Here is a 13,192-nt window from a genome sequence, read left to right as displayed (position 1 = left end):
ATCCAGTCACAGACAGGAAGGAGGGAATATATGATCAAGGGAGGTCAAGATCATGATGGGGAAATCTACAGAGACAGCTCAATCAAGTTTGTGAAAACTCATGAACTCTAGACCTACAACTGTGGAGACTCCAGGGAACTGAACTAGGCCTGCCATATGTGGGAGACAGTTGTGAATCTTGGACTGTCAGAGGGACCCCTGGCAGTAGGACCATGAAATAAACCTGGTACATGAGCTAGGTTGTTGGAGCCCATTCCCTATGGTGGGATGCCATGCTCAGTCTTAATGAATGGGAGAGTGACTGGGCTCTGCCCCGACCTGTTGAGCCAGACTATGTTGACTCCTCATGGGAGCACTTACCCATGAGGAAAAATGAACTGGGGGTAGGCAAGCAGGGAGGTAAGGGGAAGTGGGAGGAGGCGAGGGTGGAATGGGAGGAGGGGGGAGAACTGTGGTTGGAATGTAAAATGAAATAAAAAAATTTAAAATGGAACAAATAGTTATAAATTGAAATGGTTTTCAATCACAACATTTAAAATAAAAATCAGCAGCAATAATGAGATATATTTTAATTAAAAATTCATAAAGGTGACGTGATGGAAGCAGTCTGGGAAAAATCTGGAGGGAGAATAGTTGTTGATAAGATCAAAAAACATTATATACATGTATGAAATTATAAAAAATAAATTAAAAAGATAAATATTCTCAAATTTCCTACAGTTTCTAAAGTTGTTTTAATTTTGTGTATTCACAATTACTCTTCACAATTCTTTTAATTCATTATATTTATTCAATTTTGTCTGAACCAATTTTATTTGCATTAAAATATTTCCAATGATGTTTCTTTTGACCTTTGTGATTTTGGAAGGTTTTATTTAAAAATTTTATTCTTACTTAACATATTTTTAAGATTTAATGTATGTCATTGGTTTATGTTTTCTATGGTTTAATTTTGCTTCTTAGACTTCTGTATTGCTAGTTTTCATATATTTGAAAATAAAGCAAGTATTTTTGTGTTACTTCATTTTTTTGAGTCCCTTTGCTTTAACAATGGAATTTCTACTACATGTTAGACCATTGGACTTTGGTAAAAATCATTTTCCCTTTTGGTGGCACAAAAGAAGGTTTTATTTTGGTGTAACATGAAAAATAAAAGACCCAGAGATAGATTTGGGGGTTTAAGCATCAAGGTGAAGATCAGAGAAGCAAAACAGCCAAGCAAGTAGATCTTACCTCTACCCAGTTGAAATGTCAATCCTGTCTCCACAAATCCTCAGAGGCAAAAGCTCCAAGTTCCAGTCTCCTCCTGCCTTTTATTCCTTTCCCCACCCAGATATCATTCTTGTCTTCACCTCCCTAGTGCTGGGATTAAAGGTGTGTGATCCCAGGAGCTGAGGTCACCTTTGTGTGTGTTGTCTCTTTTAGGATTGGATCAATTTCATGTAGTCAGTGTGGCCTCAAACTAACAGAGATCCATCTACATCTTAATCCTGAGTCCTGGGATTAAAGGTATATACTGCCACTGCTCAGCTTCTATAGCTAACTAACATGGCTTCTAGGATTAAAGGTGTGTATCACCCCTGTTTGACCTCTATAGCTTGTGGTTGGCATTGCTTTCTGTACCTTCAGGAAAGCTTTAATAAAACATAAATAAGTTATGACCACATTTTGCCTCATGTTGTGAAGATATATTTAGTCATAGTAAGTAAGCCATGGTGACTGAGTAGTTCTTGGCAGTATTGACAATAGTATGAAATTATTGCTCATATCTGCATGGATCAGAAAGCAGAGAAGGAGAATGCCAGTGGTTAGCTACCTTTTTCCTTGTTTCTCTTCATTTAGTCCAGGACCCAGGTAAAAGAAAACCCCCACTCCACATTAAAGCCAAGTCATAACTGATAGTTTTTTTTTTTTTTTGTACTCCAATAACAAGTTTCTCCACTGATTCAGTAAACCAGATCAAGCTGAAATAAAAAGAAAAAAAACAGCTTTTGGGGGGCAAAGCATCACTGAATAACCCCAAATCCCCTAGAGAGTGAGGGAGGCAAAAGAGGCAGGAGAAAAATCACATGGTCGGTGTAAGGAGGGGGATTAAATACCCTGTAGGACAGGGTTGATGATGTGTCCTCCACAAGCTGGGTTTGTGCCCAAGTATGGTATGCTTTTAGGTGGGCTCTTGAGCAGCTAGTAGCTTTTGGGGAAAGAGCCACCTCTGCCACTGCCATAGAATTGGACCTTTCAGTGGTTTTCCTGAGAGGGTGGAGTTTGGAGAAATAGAAGTGGCCAGATCAGCAGGGGTGAGCTGGGGATTCCAGCCAAACATCTTGACCTTCTTGGACATATGGACAAAGGTTCAAATCTGGCTACTTCCTGTTGCCATGGGATGACTTGGTAAAAGAGTCAGGAGCCAGTGGGCTCACATTCAGCCAGGGGTATGAGTGAAGAAGCATTCAGTTAATTGCCATCCTGGAGACCTCAGGAATCTTTTCCTTGAGGAAACAGAGAAGGCAAGTTGCTAGGAGGAAGTATAGATTACCAACTGCCCTATGAATGAGGCTAGCCATGGGAAGAGTGAAGACTGCCAGTTAAGAATGGAACAGAGATGTGCCCTGTTTGTATTGATGAAGTTCTTCAGACAACTTGTGGAGTGTCTCACTATTAGTTTCCACTAGGCCAAATTCCTTGATACAGCAGCAGCACTCTTTCCCCAGGACAGTGCAAGTGTCTGTAAAAACAGCTGGATCAGATTTACACCTTGATTTCATAGCAAAGGGTATGAGTTTGGGTTAAAAGGCATAAACATATTTTCTTATATTCAGATGGCCTGATTTTAGCCCAATGAAGCACACCTTTAAGAAGACAACCAGAGGAAATTTAAAATCTTGAGCTTATGACTGAATAGTAAGTAGTCAGTGCTCTATCATTTTGTCAGAACTCCAGTTGTCAATGCTAAAATTCTGAACCTCTGAAATTCCAGTGTAATAACTGCATAGAAAGGGGACAGAAATCCACAACATCTTTACATACCTTAGTGGAAAGTTATATCTGAAACCTCTTTATCCTTTACTTTGAAGCCTCTGAACAAGGTGAACCTGTCTGTACTTTTAGCAAGAAAGTTAACTAGTGAACTACCAAAGTGGTTGTAGCCTGGTAGGAGTTGGGAAGAGAGCTGCCACACTGGCAAAGCTATCGGTACCTTAGTCATCAAACACCATCAAATCTGAGCATAAATCTTAACTGAGTAAGCAGAAGTAAAGCAGCTTCCAAATTTATTAAAATGACAGGAACTTACCAGCTACCTAGACAGCTACCCCAGGTTCCTCCATGGTTGTTGGGGCAGAGGTCCCAGGGAGGACGCAGTCTTCAGCTGCCAGGCCCAGAAGATATGGAAGATCTTTCTGAGGAGTAGGAATTTAGGGAGACTGGCCTACCCTGTCTTGGCAAAGTGGGGGCAATCTATTTCTCAGTGTCCTGCTTGCCCACAGTCTGGACAGGGTCTTGGCAGCAGTTAGGGGTGAAAGGCAGTTTTTTTCTGCCCTGTGGCTAGCTTTGCCACATTTAAAGCAAGCTCAAGGTAGAAGTTCTTCTGTGCCCATCCATCTTCTTTGGAGGAGATTGGGGTGCTGCCAGTAGCTGGCATGTCTCTATCACGAGAAGCATTTTATTAAATATTTTAAATGCCATATTCTCAGATCTCTGAAGTGTTTGAGAACCATCTATCTATTAAGTATAAACACATACAGGAGGCTTAGTAAAGCTTGTCACTAAATGAACAGTTTGTAAAATAGTAGTTATTTAAGGTTAGGATTTGAGAGCTTCATTCCTGTTATCTTTGAGCCTTAAAAAATTTGAATTGAAGGCATAATTGAAATACCTTTGTCATCAAAATATAATATCATAGTTTTTGTATGACTTAGTTTATCCAAATAGGTAAAGCTTAACAAAGTAAACAAAGAAACTAGATAAATATTACTGTGAACTTGAGTAGACTTTAAGAAATTATAAACCTAGATTATCAAATATAATTTATTTATCAAATGTTGTTTTTCTACCAGCACAACAGCTGCACCTGAATCTAATGCTATTTCAGCTATTAACTGTGACTCTGCAGTCACAGCCACACTGCTCAGGCAGTGGCTTGGTTGGACTTCTGCATCTCACTGGATCTGCCTCCTTGCTGCTGCCAAATGTAGTTTTTAACTAAATCTCTATCTTTCTATTTACTCTATCTTTCTATTTACTTTCTATTTAAAGACTCGGGAATCACATGCTGGGGTGAAAACCTGCTAGCTCAGAGAGGCCAAGAAGCAAGCAGCTGACCTTCTGCTGCTGCTGGTGACCCCACAAGAGAGTGTCTCTTCTGTCACCCCACAGCAAAAAGGACTGCCACACTCAAAGTCCCTTCCTACTACTTCTTGTGCATCTCCCTATCCATTTTCTGACTTCATGACTACTTTCTGCCAACTAGTTGCTGGCTTCACCTCCTGACCCAAGTTGATTTTATTTAATTAACACAGTCTTGGGGTTCACAGAGTGATCAAATACCCCACAATATTTTCCTCTTTCTGTCTAAATAAAAAGGAAAGGTTTTTTTTTCTTACCTCGAACACTAAAACTATATACAATAAGATCAATTATCAGGTAAAAATTAAATTCAGAATGTCCAATCCATTTGTATTTGGCAGCTTTGGGGAAAGTACTTTAATATCTATCCTATTTTTCTGAGTCCAAAGTGTTGTACCTAAATCACTTTATATCATACTTTGGATTACCAACCTAAAAATCTCATTTTTTATCTTTAAACATTTTCTTAGATAAACAATTTAAACTTTTATGTCTCTCAACATTTATAAAATTTATACTGCTTTTGTGAGGTTTTTTTTTTAATTCTGTAACAAAGAAACTGGTAAAACTATAGCTATCTAGTCTTCAATGCCATCAGAGACCCAAGAATGATAAAATATTACCCAAGAAAACAGGAAGTGCAGAGTTAAGAAACTTCCAAACTATAGAAATGAGAGACAGCTACCTGGGCGGTCATCCAAGGTTTCTCTGCACTGCTGGGACATCCATCTTTGCCCTACAGGCTGAGACCATATAATAGACTTTTCTGTGAAGCAAGAATTATGAAGGACTGTCCTATCATGTTTTGGCAAAGTTCAGAAGTCAACTTCCTTTGTGTCCTGTTTATCCACTTTGGACAGCATACTATCAGCAGTTTAAAAAGGGTAGTTTCTTACCCAGTGTCTAGCTTAAGCATATTTGAAGCATACACTGTAGGGAGATTGTTTTAAATGCCCATCATCTTCTTTGAAGTAGATGGGTGCTGCCAGAAGCAAATATGTCTCACTATCATGAAAAGCCTTATGATATTAAAATATAATAAAGAATATATTCTGTAGATCTTTGAAGTGTTTGAAGACCACCTATCTAAAATATATCTCTGTTTAATCTTGAAGACCTAACATGACCACAAGTTTGATTTTTATGGGGGCCTAAATACTAGCTTGCATTTCTTAATTATCCTAAACATTTTATAATAATAGCATTAAAGGACTAGAACGTTACATCACATTTTTAAGTGAACTTCATATGTATTACACCTGAAGTAAGAGTAGAAACGTATATACAATATATGTTTATTAATTTCTGTTTAATTAATTTTATTTATTAATTAATGTTTAATTAATTATTGTATATTGTAAATATACAGTATATGTTTATAAATTAAATAAAATGATATCACTTTAAAAGTAGATTCAATAATCTACCCTTTTATATTATCATTTCTATATTCCATTTTATTCCTTTTCATTCCCCTTTTTTCAACACTAGATAAGAAAGGGAGGATAGTGGAAAGAAAAGGAGAGTAAGAAATCCCTGAATCTAGCCTCCTTTGCTTAGCTTTTTCCCTGACAATGATCAATAACAATTTGCAACCAGCATTCCTAAATGACAACAAACATTCAAAATCCACTAAATGATCAAAAAACACCCACTCCATCTCTTGGAAATGTGAGTGTTGTATTCTTAAAATTGCTTCCTGTTATCTGGTAGCAATGGCATCTTTATGGCTTCTTAAGAAAATTGAGATAATGGTCAACTCCTGGGAAGTTAGCTTTATCATTTGTTGTCCAGTCTCTACATGATGGAATTGTGTAGGACTTTAGCGAAGGCCTGGCTGGAGTGGCCTCTGAAGCTGAACCATCTTAGCTAGTCATTTTGAAGTTTTCCTGAGAAATTTGTAGTTCAAAACTGTTCTTTGGGTGGTGTTTGTCAGTTTAGTGACTCTACCAAATCCAGGTTAATCCATCGTTTCAGGGCCCCATCATCAAATGTTACTGTCAGGAATGTTCACAGTTTATTGTAGAAAACTTAACATATTACATGTTATATTCAACAGATTTCTGAAAGGTTAGAGCACACAACCTATTAAGTACTTCCAGGGTACACCAACTTAGTTCCCAGTTAGTACAGGAAGCTAGATGAAGTTATTGCTGTAATTATTAATTTGTATGCTTGACCACTAACATCCCAATGGAAAGTTCATATTTTAAGATATGAACTAGATTTTAAGATAATATTCATACCTTAAGAAAAGTTTTAAAGAGTCAAAATAAAAATCAAAGGATTATGAGATTAGTGGCAATAGAATAGCCCCTCAATTTTGGTTTGCTTGTCTCATACCATATGGCTCTTCTATTGGGAAACACAGATAGTTGATTTTCTGTTAACAAGCATTCGTGGGTTTAGAGAAGGAGAAAGCCACACTTCAAGTCCAAAGCCAGCTAAGGAATCCAGAGGTCAGTTCATTGATTTTTTTCCCTTTTTCTAAAGTTTAAAAGAAAGTTTTATGTATTTTTCCAGTTGTTTGTTTATGTTATGTTCTTTGTGAATTCATTATTTGTGTAATCAGGAATTCCATCTTTTTGATATCTCATACCAAGCAAATTATAAGTGAGGAAAGTTGTCAGTACATTTGTAGGAGTAATTTGTACTTATAATAGGAGGAGATAGAGATAGTGTTAGATAACATAATGAAGAAGAGAGAGAGTGAGAGAGAGAGAGGAATGTATTTGTGGCACAGGTTGATTTTATCTGACATGAATTCATTGCATAATTTTCTGCAGAGCTATTGATCCTAGGGAAGTGATATAGAATCCATGAACTACAGATGTATTATGTGCTGAAACTACGAGACAGTTAATGTACCAGTCTGTGTGCATTGGTTATCAGTTGGAAGTGGGATTAGAGTTTGCAATTGAGTTCAAAAGAGCCTTGCAATGATCAGTAGCAGAATTTAAACATTAATTCTGGTTGTATGATAGAATAGATAGATTTATGTGAGCAGCACAGTGTGAGACCTTCACCATGAGCATATCTGTGGTTTCCTGGAACTGGGTACTTCCCATAAATACTGATTGTGTTTGAGACATAGAGAAAGCACAGATTCTTGCTATAAAACAGTGCTAGGGAGACTAAGTTAGATTCCAACGAATTCAAACCCCCATTCACTGCATGTTTTTCTGCTGTTAATACTGTGTAAGCATCCTTTGTAATAGAGATACTTTATGAATAAAAACTGACTCTTTTCAATAGTTTCAACAGTTGACCATTTCAGGTAATTAGTGGATAATTTACTCAGTTGAATATTAAAATGGTCCACAGGGGCTTCTCATGATATTGCATAACTTGTGCACTCTAAAATGTATATGATTCGATTAACTTTCAGACATGCACAGCATGTAACTAGCTTTCATTCAAGATTATTAACCTTTTCATGAACTCCATAAGCTTGCTTTTCTACCCCTTTGGCCAAATCATAGTGGAAAGTGACAAATGTATCACCCTTTATAGAAGAAGGCTGTAGTGACAATGGTCTTTGGATTGCAGGAACAAAGATCTAGGGTATCACTTCAGTTGAGCTACACAGACTTACAGAGCTTTTGTGACAGAAATAGTTGTTGCTGAGAAGAATTCATGTATGTGGTGGAAGAGAGATGCTAAGAATTGGTTATAGATTGAGGGTGAGCTATGATGCCATTGGGATGTATAACCTCTAGACTACAAAATAACCCTCCACTGCAGTGTGTGTAGCTTAAGCAGTGCATTGGGTGTCACAATAGATAGTCTTGTGAGCAATCAAAGTTCCATATAGGACTGATGTTGTGGGGTAAGTTTTTTGTACACTGTGAAGATAGGTCTCTGTTAAACCTCATCTGACAAGCCATCTTCTGACTGGTTTAATAAAGAGCTGAACACTAAATAGCTAGGCAGCGGAAGGTAGGAAGGATTTCTGGAGAGAGATAGGAACTCTGGGAGGAAGTCAGGGAGACCAAGATTTGCCAGCTAGATGTCGAGGAAGTTGGAAATACAGTACTGAGGAGAGGTAATGAGTCACGTGACAGAAAATAAATGGGATAATTTGAGTTATAAGACCTTGTTGGGAACAAGCCTAAGCTAAGGTCATACTTACTAATAAGTCTGTTTATCATTATTCAGGATCTAGAAGTACAAAGAAAGTCCTACTGGAGACTGAGGCACCATTCTCTGAGTGACTGGGAGAATTAGTAGTTACAATTTCTCAGCTAAAAGTTTTCTGGGATTATTACTCAGCATAAGCAGACTGTCTTTGTGGATTTTCTTCTGTTCCAAGGGCAGCTTTTTACTAATGATGATACTTTGTGGTTGTTTAAATATAGGACTCTACAGGATTTTCCTAGCTCTCTGAAAGATCAATTTCTATTTCAATCCTAGAATTTTTCCTGCTAAACTGTACTTCTTCCATTTGACCACAGGTGTTTAAACTATGCACATGACCTCATAAAGTTCATCCATGCAGTTCTGTACCTTAGAACCTAATTCCCAGAAACTTTAGACATTTTCTTTATTGTGTGATTTCCAGAATGGAAGTCTCACAGTGACTACCCAATAGTCTATAAATTAGACAAAGGTGCCCTAAATAAATAGAATAATTATGGATTTAAAGTCTCAAAGTGTCATTGTCTTTTATTTAAAGTCCTACAATTGGAAATTGTTAAGTGATTCTAAAATTTTTGTGGATGAGAGAAGAGACATTGTATGCCCTTGTGAAACTCATTATTTTGGTCCAAGAGTAATTTAGTTTGTTAAATTCCAAGTGGTGTGGCAGAAGATAGATTCTTACATGGTACCATTTTGCTATTCTGGTAGAATTTTGAGATATGAAGTGGATAATACTCTTTTTTGAATTTCAAATACAGAGAATTATCAAAAATAATGATTATAGGTTTTGTCTTGTGTAATTTTCTGTACACATTTTGTGGCCTTAGTGGTCTATGACCCCTAACACAGGTAATTATTAAAATTTCCCTTAGAGAGATGCTGCACAAGTATTGACCAACTTCTTCTTAATTTAACATTTTTTTCTAATTTATTTTATATAAAAAACCCTAACAATTATTTTCCAAGTACTTCTCCTATCTTGAGTCCTCCACATGACTAAATTTAGTAGAGATTTCAGGGCAAAAACATAACTGATATCTAGATGTTTAAAAATATTCAAAAAAGCTATGAAAAAAAGTAAATGCTATTTATAATAGTAATTTCCAAAATATAATACTGTTGCTACAAACAAGAAATCCCCTTGGTATTTACAGCATTTCCATGATTTTTAAGGAGCATTCTGGTGAAGCTATATAAAGAAACATGTTTTGCCAGAGGTATCATCATGAGCCAAGCCATTCGTGTTGGGGCAGGCCTACTGAAAACAGCAGAGAGTTTCTGAGTGGCACAGGTTATGCTAGTGAGAGTGAATTTATGTGTTTTTATACTGAACAAAATCGCAATCTTCCTGTTTTCTCTGCAGGGATACTGATTGATATTGACAAGAGAAAATGCCATCCTGAAGGATACTAGTTGAAGCTCTGAAAGAATACCAACTCTAATCTAGAGGAGGTGTTAGTGACTAATGAGGAAGAAACTTTACCTGAAGGCACTGAGGATATTTCAAGGGCCAGGAAAGAAATTCTCTCTACATTCTGGAGCTCAAGTAAGTGATCTGGATGTGGACAATGCTTGGAGACAAGGGTATTTCCTGCCTCTGTAAGTCCAGACTTAGACTTAATAGAGTCCAAGACTTGACAATCTTTTCAATACAGAGGTTAGGGTTAGGGAATATGTTGGGACTTAGAAATCTGAAAGGAAGTGAAGTCCTTCAAAAGAGAGGATTTACTTTCATTTCTCATTAGGCTGACAGGCTCCTTGGTACCCTGAGATTCAGGAATAAATACCATGTCCACAGTTTCCTTCCTCATTTTTAAAACTAGTTCTCTGAGAATTTTATACAATATCATGTTTACTCCCTTCTCCCAACTGCTCCAGAATCTAGCTCACTTTCTTTCACTATCAGACTTTGTGTCCTTCTTCTAAAAACAAAAAAAAAAAAATATCAAGTACAGATGGTTTTGCCTTCCACCAACATGTCTTTGATCAACTCTGTAGGGGTCATGCCATGAAATGGCTCCAAACAGTTTTAAATTGCCAGCAGAACCTAGAGAAAACACTGAATTGTCACTGTTATAGACTTGACAGTCTCCAATGTAGGTTCCTCCCTTTCTACAATTCTACTCCTGAGATTTAAGTTATACAACTAAATAGTCACTAAAAGATCACAATAAATATTTTATGTTTATATTAAAGTATTTTTATGAAGAGGTTCTGTTGAAGTATAGCTGACATGACAAACTCAGCCTGATTTTTAAGGAAAATAATTTTTTTAAAGTTTTAAATATATATAGTCATGAAACTATCTTTGTGAAATTTTGTGGTCATTCCTTATTCTTCCTTTCTCTGTCAGTAGAAATTCTCTAGTTGTTTTCAAAATTATTTGCATTTTTAGAATCATATAATTTTGACCATAACATGTAAATCATTTTTGTCTGACTCCTTCATTTCAGCCAAATTCTATAGAGAGCAATATCTGAGATTTATAAAAATGGCCCATTACTTTTTTATTGATGTATGTATTGTTCAGCTAGCTTGTTTGTTCATTCTACTGTCAGACATATTTTGAGTTATTTTCAGTCATCAACTTTTAATATATTATTATTACTATATTCAAGTCTTCTACTTTAATTTCTTTTATACTTGGTATTTTTTTAAAAAATATATCTTTAACAAATTCAATTGTTGGGTTAATTGTTCTGAAAGAGTAGTGGTATTGGAGGGAGATACCAGAATCATACCAGTCTTTTAATGATTCCATTTCTTATCATGTCTCTTTGATGACTGTAACCTGATTTTCCAGGTAGTAAGCCAACCATTCTCCCACCTTCATCATTTGTGCAAATCATATGCTTGAACAGTGTTAGAGAAAATCGCTCATGCTATGTGTCAAATATGTAGAAAACATACCATTACTTTTAAATATTTTTATATTGGCTACATGAAGACTAAGCAAGCATCACACAGCAGGCTCATTTAGGAAAGTAGCAAAAAGAGGAGAAAACCCTAGGTACCACTTCCTTAGTGACAACCCAGTTTTATCTATCTACCCTACCCCATGAGACCCAGCTCATTCCTGCAAAGTCTAGTATGTCCTAGGAGAGCTAATCCAGGCTTTAGCTCTATTCTAATTTTTCAAGAAACACAATGCATACATTTTCTAGTTTTGTATTTTTTCTTTTTATTGATTCTCATCACTGTTTTACTGATAAAAATGCTTAAAATTTTCTAAACTCCAATTGATCATTTTTTTCAAAAATTTATGCATTGTTCTCTGTCATACCAAAAAGCCTTTGCCTTGCTACAACTTGTACAGATTTTCTTTTTGAATTACATAAATTCAAATTTATATATTTGATTCCTTATGAGATATTAATGCTAACAACTTTGCATATTTATATTTTTACATATGAGTTCCTAATGACTTATGCACCAAATTTTCAAAAGACAAATTTTCACTTGAATTTCTTTAGTACTACACAAATTCCTTAGGTTAATGTGCCTCTACTTCTGTATTTTCTATTTCCTATGGAGGTCCATTATCCTTTTGCCAGTTCCATAATATTTTCATCATTGAAGGTTTTTGCAAACCTTGAAATTGATAGCATGATCTCTGTAATTCATATTTAGAGTTGTTTTGATAATGACTGACTTTAAAAAAGTTTTTCTTCACCTTCCTATGTACATTTCACACAACTTCATGATATGTACGAAAATCTTGGTGCATGTCTTAGGCAACTTTATGCTGCTGTAATAGATTACCATAAACTTGGTAATGTATGAAGAACAGAAATTTCTGGAAGATGGGAAATCCAAAGTAAAAATACTGTTATCTGTAAAGAACTTTTCTATAGTGCTATCTGTTAGTATTCGGGCATCTGTACCATCCTGTCCTTTGGGTTCAGACAGGATATGCCCTCAGCTGCAGCCACTAAGAGCACCAACTGCGCATATTCTCTATGTTCCCTTTTTAAAGGGACTTGCCTACCTCCCATCCTTCTGTCTCTCATTCTTTCTCTCCCTCTCTCTGTCTGTTTTCCTCTCTCTCTCTCTCTCTCCCTCCCTCCCTCCCTCCCTCCCCCCCCCCTCTCTCTCTCTCTCTTTCTCTCTCTCTCTCCTCTTTCCCTAACGTTCCTCTCACCTGCTGATCTGTCTCTGGAGGCTGGTCTTTCCCCTTACATTTACTCTTTTTGTGATCCCTTTCCCTAATAAAAAAACAAAAAACCTCTGCTTGAACCCTGTTGCATGGCGTCTTTCTCTCACACCACTTTGCTTCAATTACAACACTACCTGTGACTGAGGGTTAAATGATAAGACACAGAAAAACAACATGGGAATGGTTTTGTCCTATTATAAAGATTTCACCCTGATCATAAACCCACTTTCATAGTAATGACTTTAGTTCATGTATAACAGCATAGTCTCCATGCTCTCATCACCTGTTAGGCTGTTTACAATCTCACTTCTTAATACTGCTCCATGGCATCTAAACACCAACCTGGAAGAGAGAGGAGACATCCATGTCACAGCACCTGGGAGTCAGATTTACCTATAACATTTCAAGCTTATTTTCATTCAATGTATAAAATATCCATATAATTTGATAGAATTATACCCAATTAAAATTCTAGTACCACCATAAATTGAATTTATTTTAAATTCAAATTCAAAATTATATACAGCTATATAATTTACTTTTGAGTATTGA

Source organism: Cricetulus griseus, chromosome 2 (genome assembly GCF_003668045.3).
Source record: "Cricetulus griseus strain 17A/GY chromosome 2, alternate assembly CriGri-PICRH-1.0, whole genome shotgun sequence".
Classification (NCBI taxonomy): domain Eukaryota; kingdom Metazoa; phylum Chordata; class Mammalia; order Rodentia; family Cricetidae; genus Cricetulus; species Cricetulus griseus.
Note: the sequence above shows the minus strand (reverse complement) of the source record.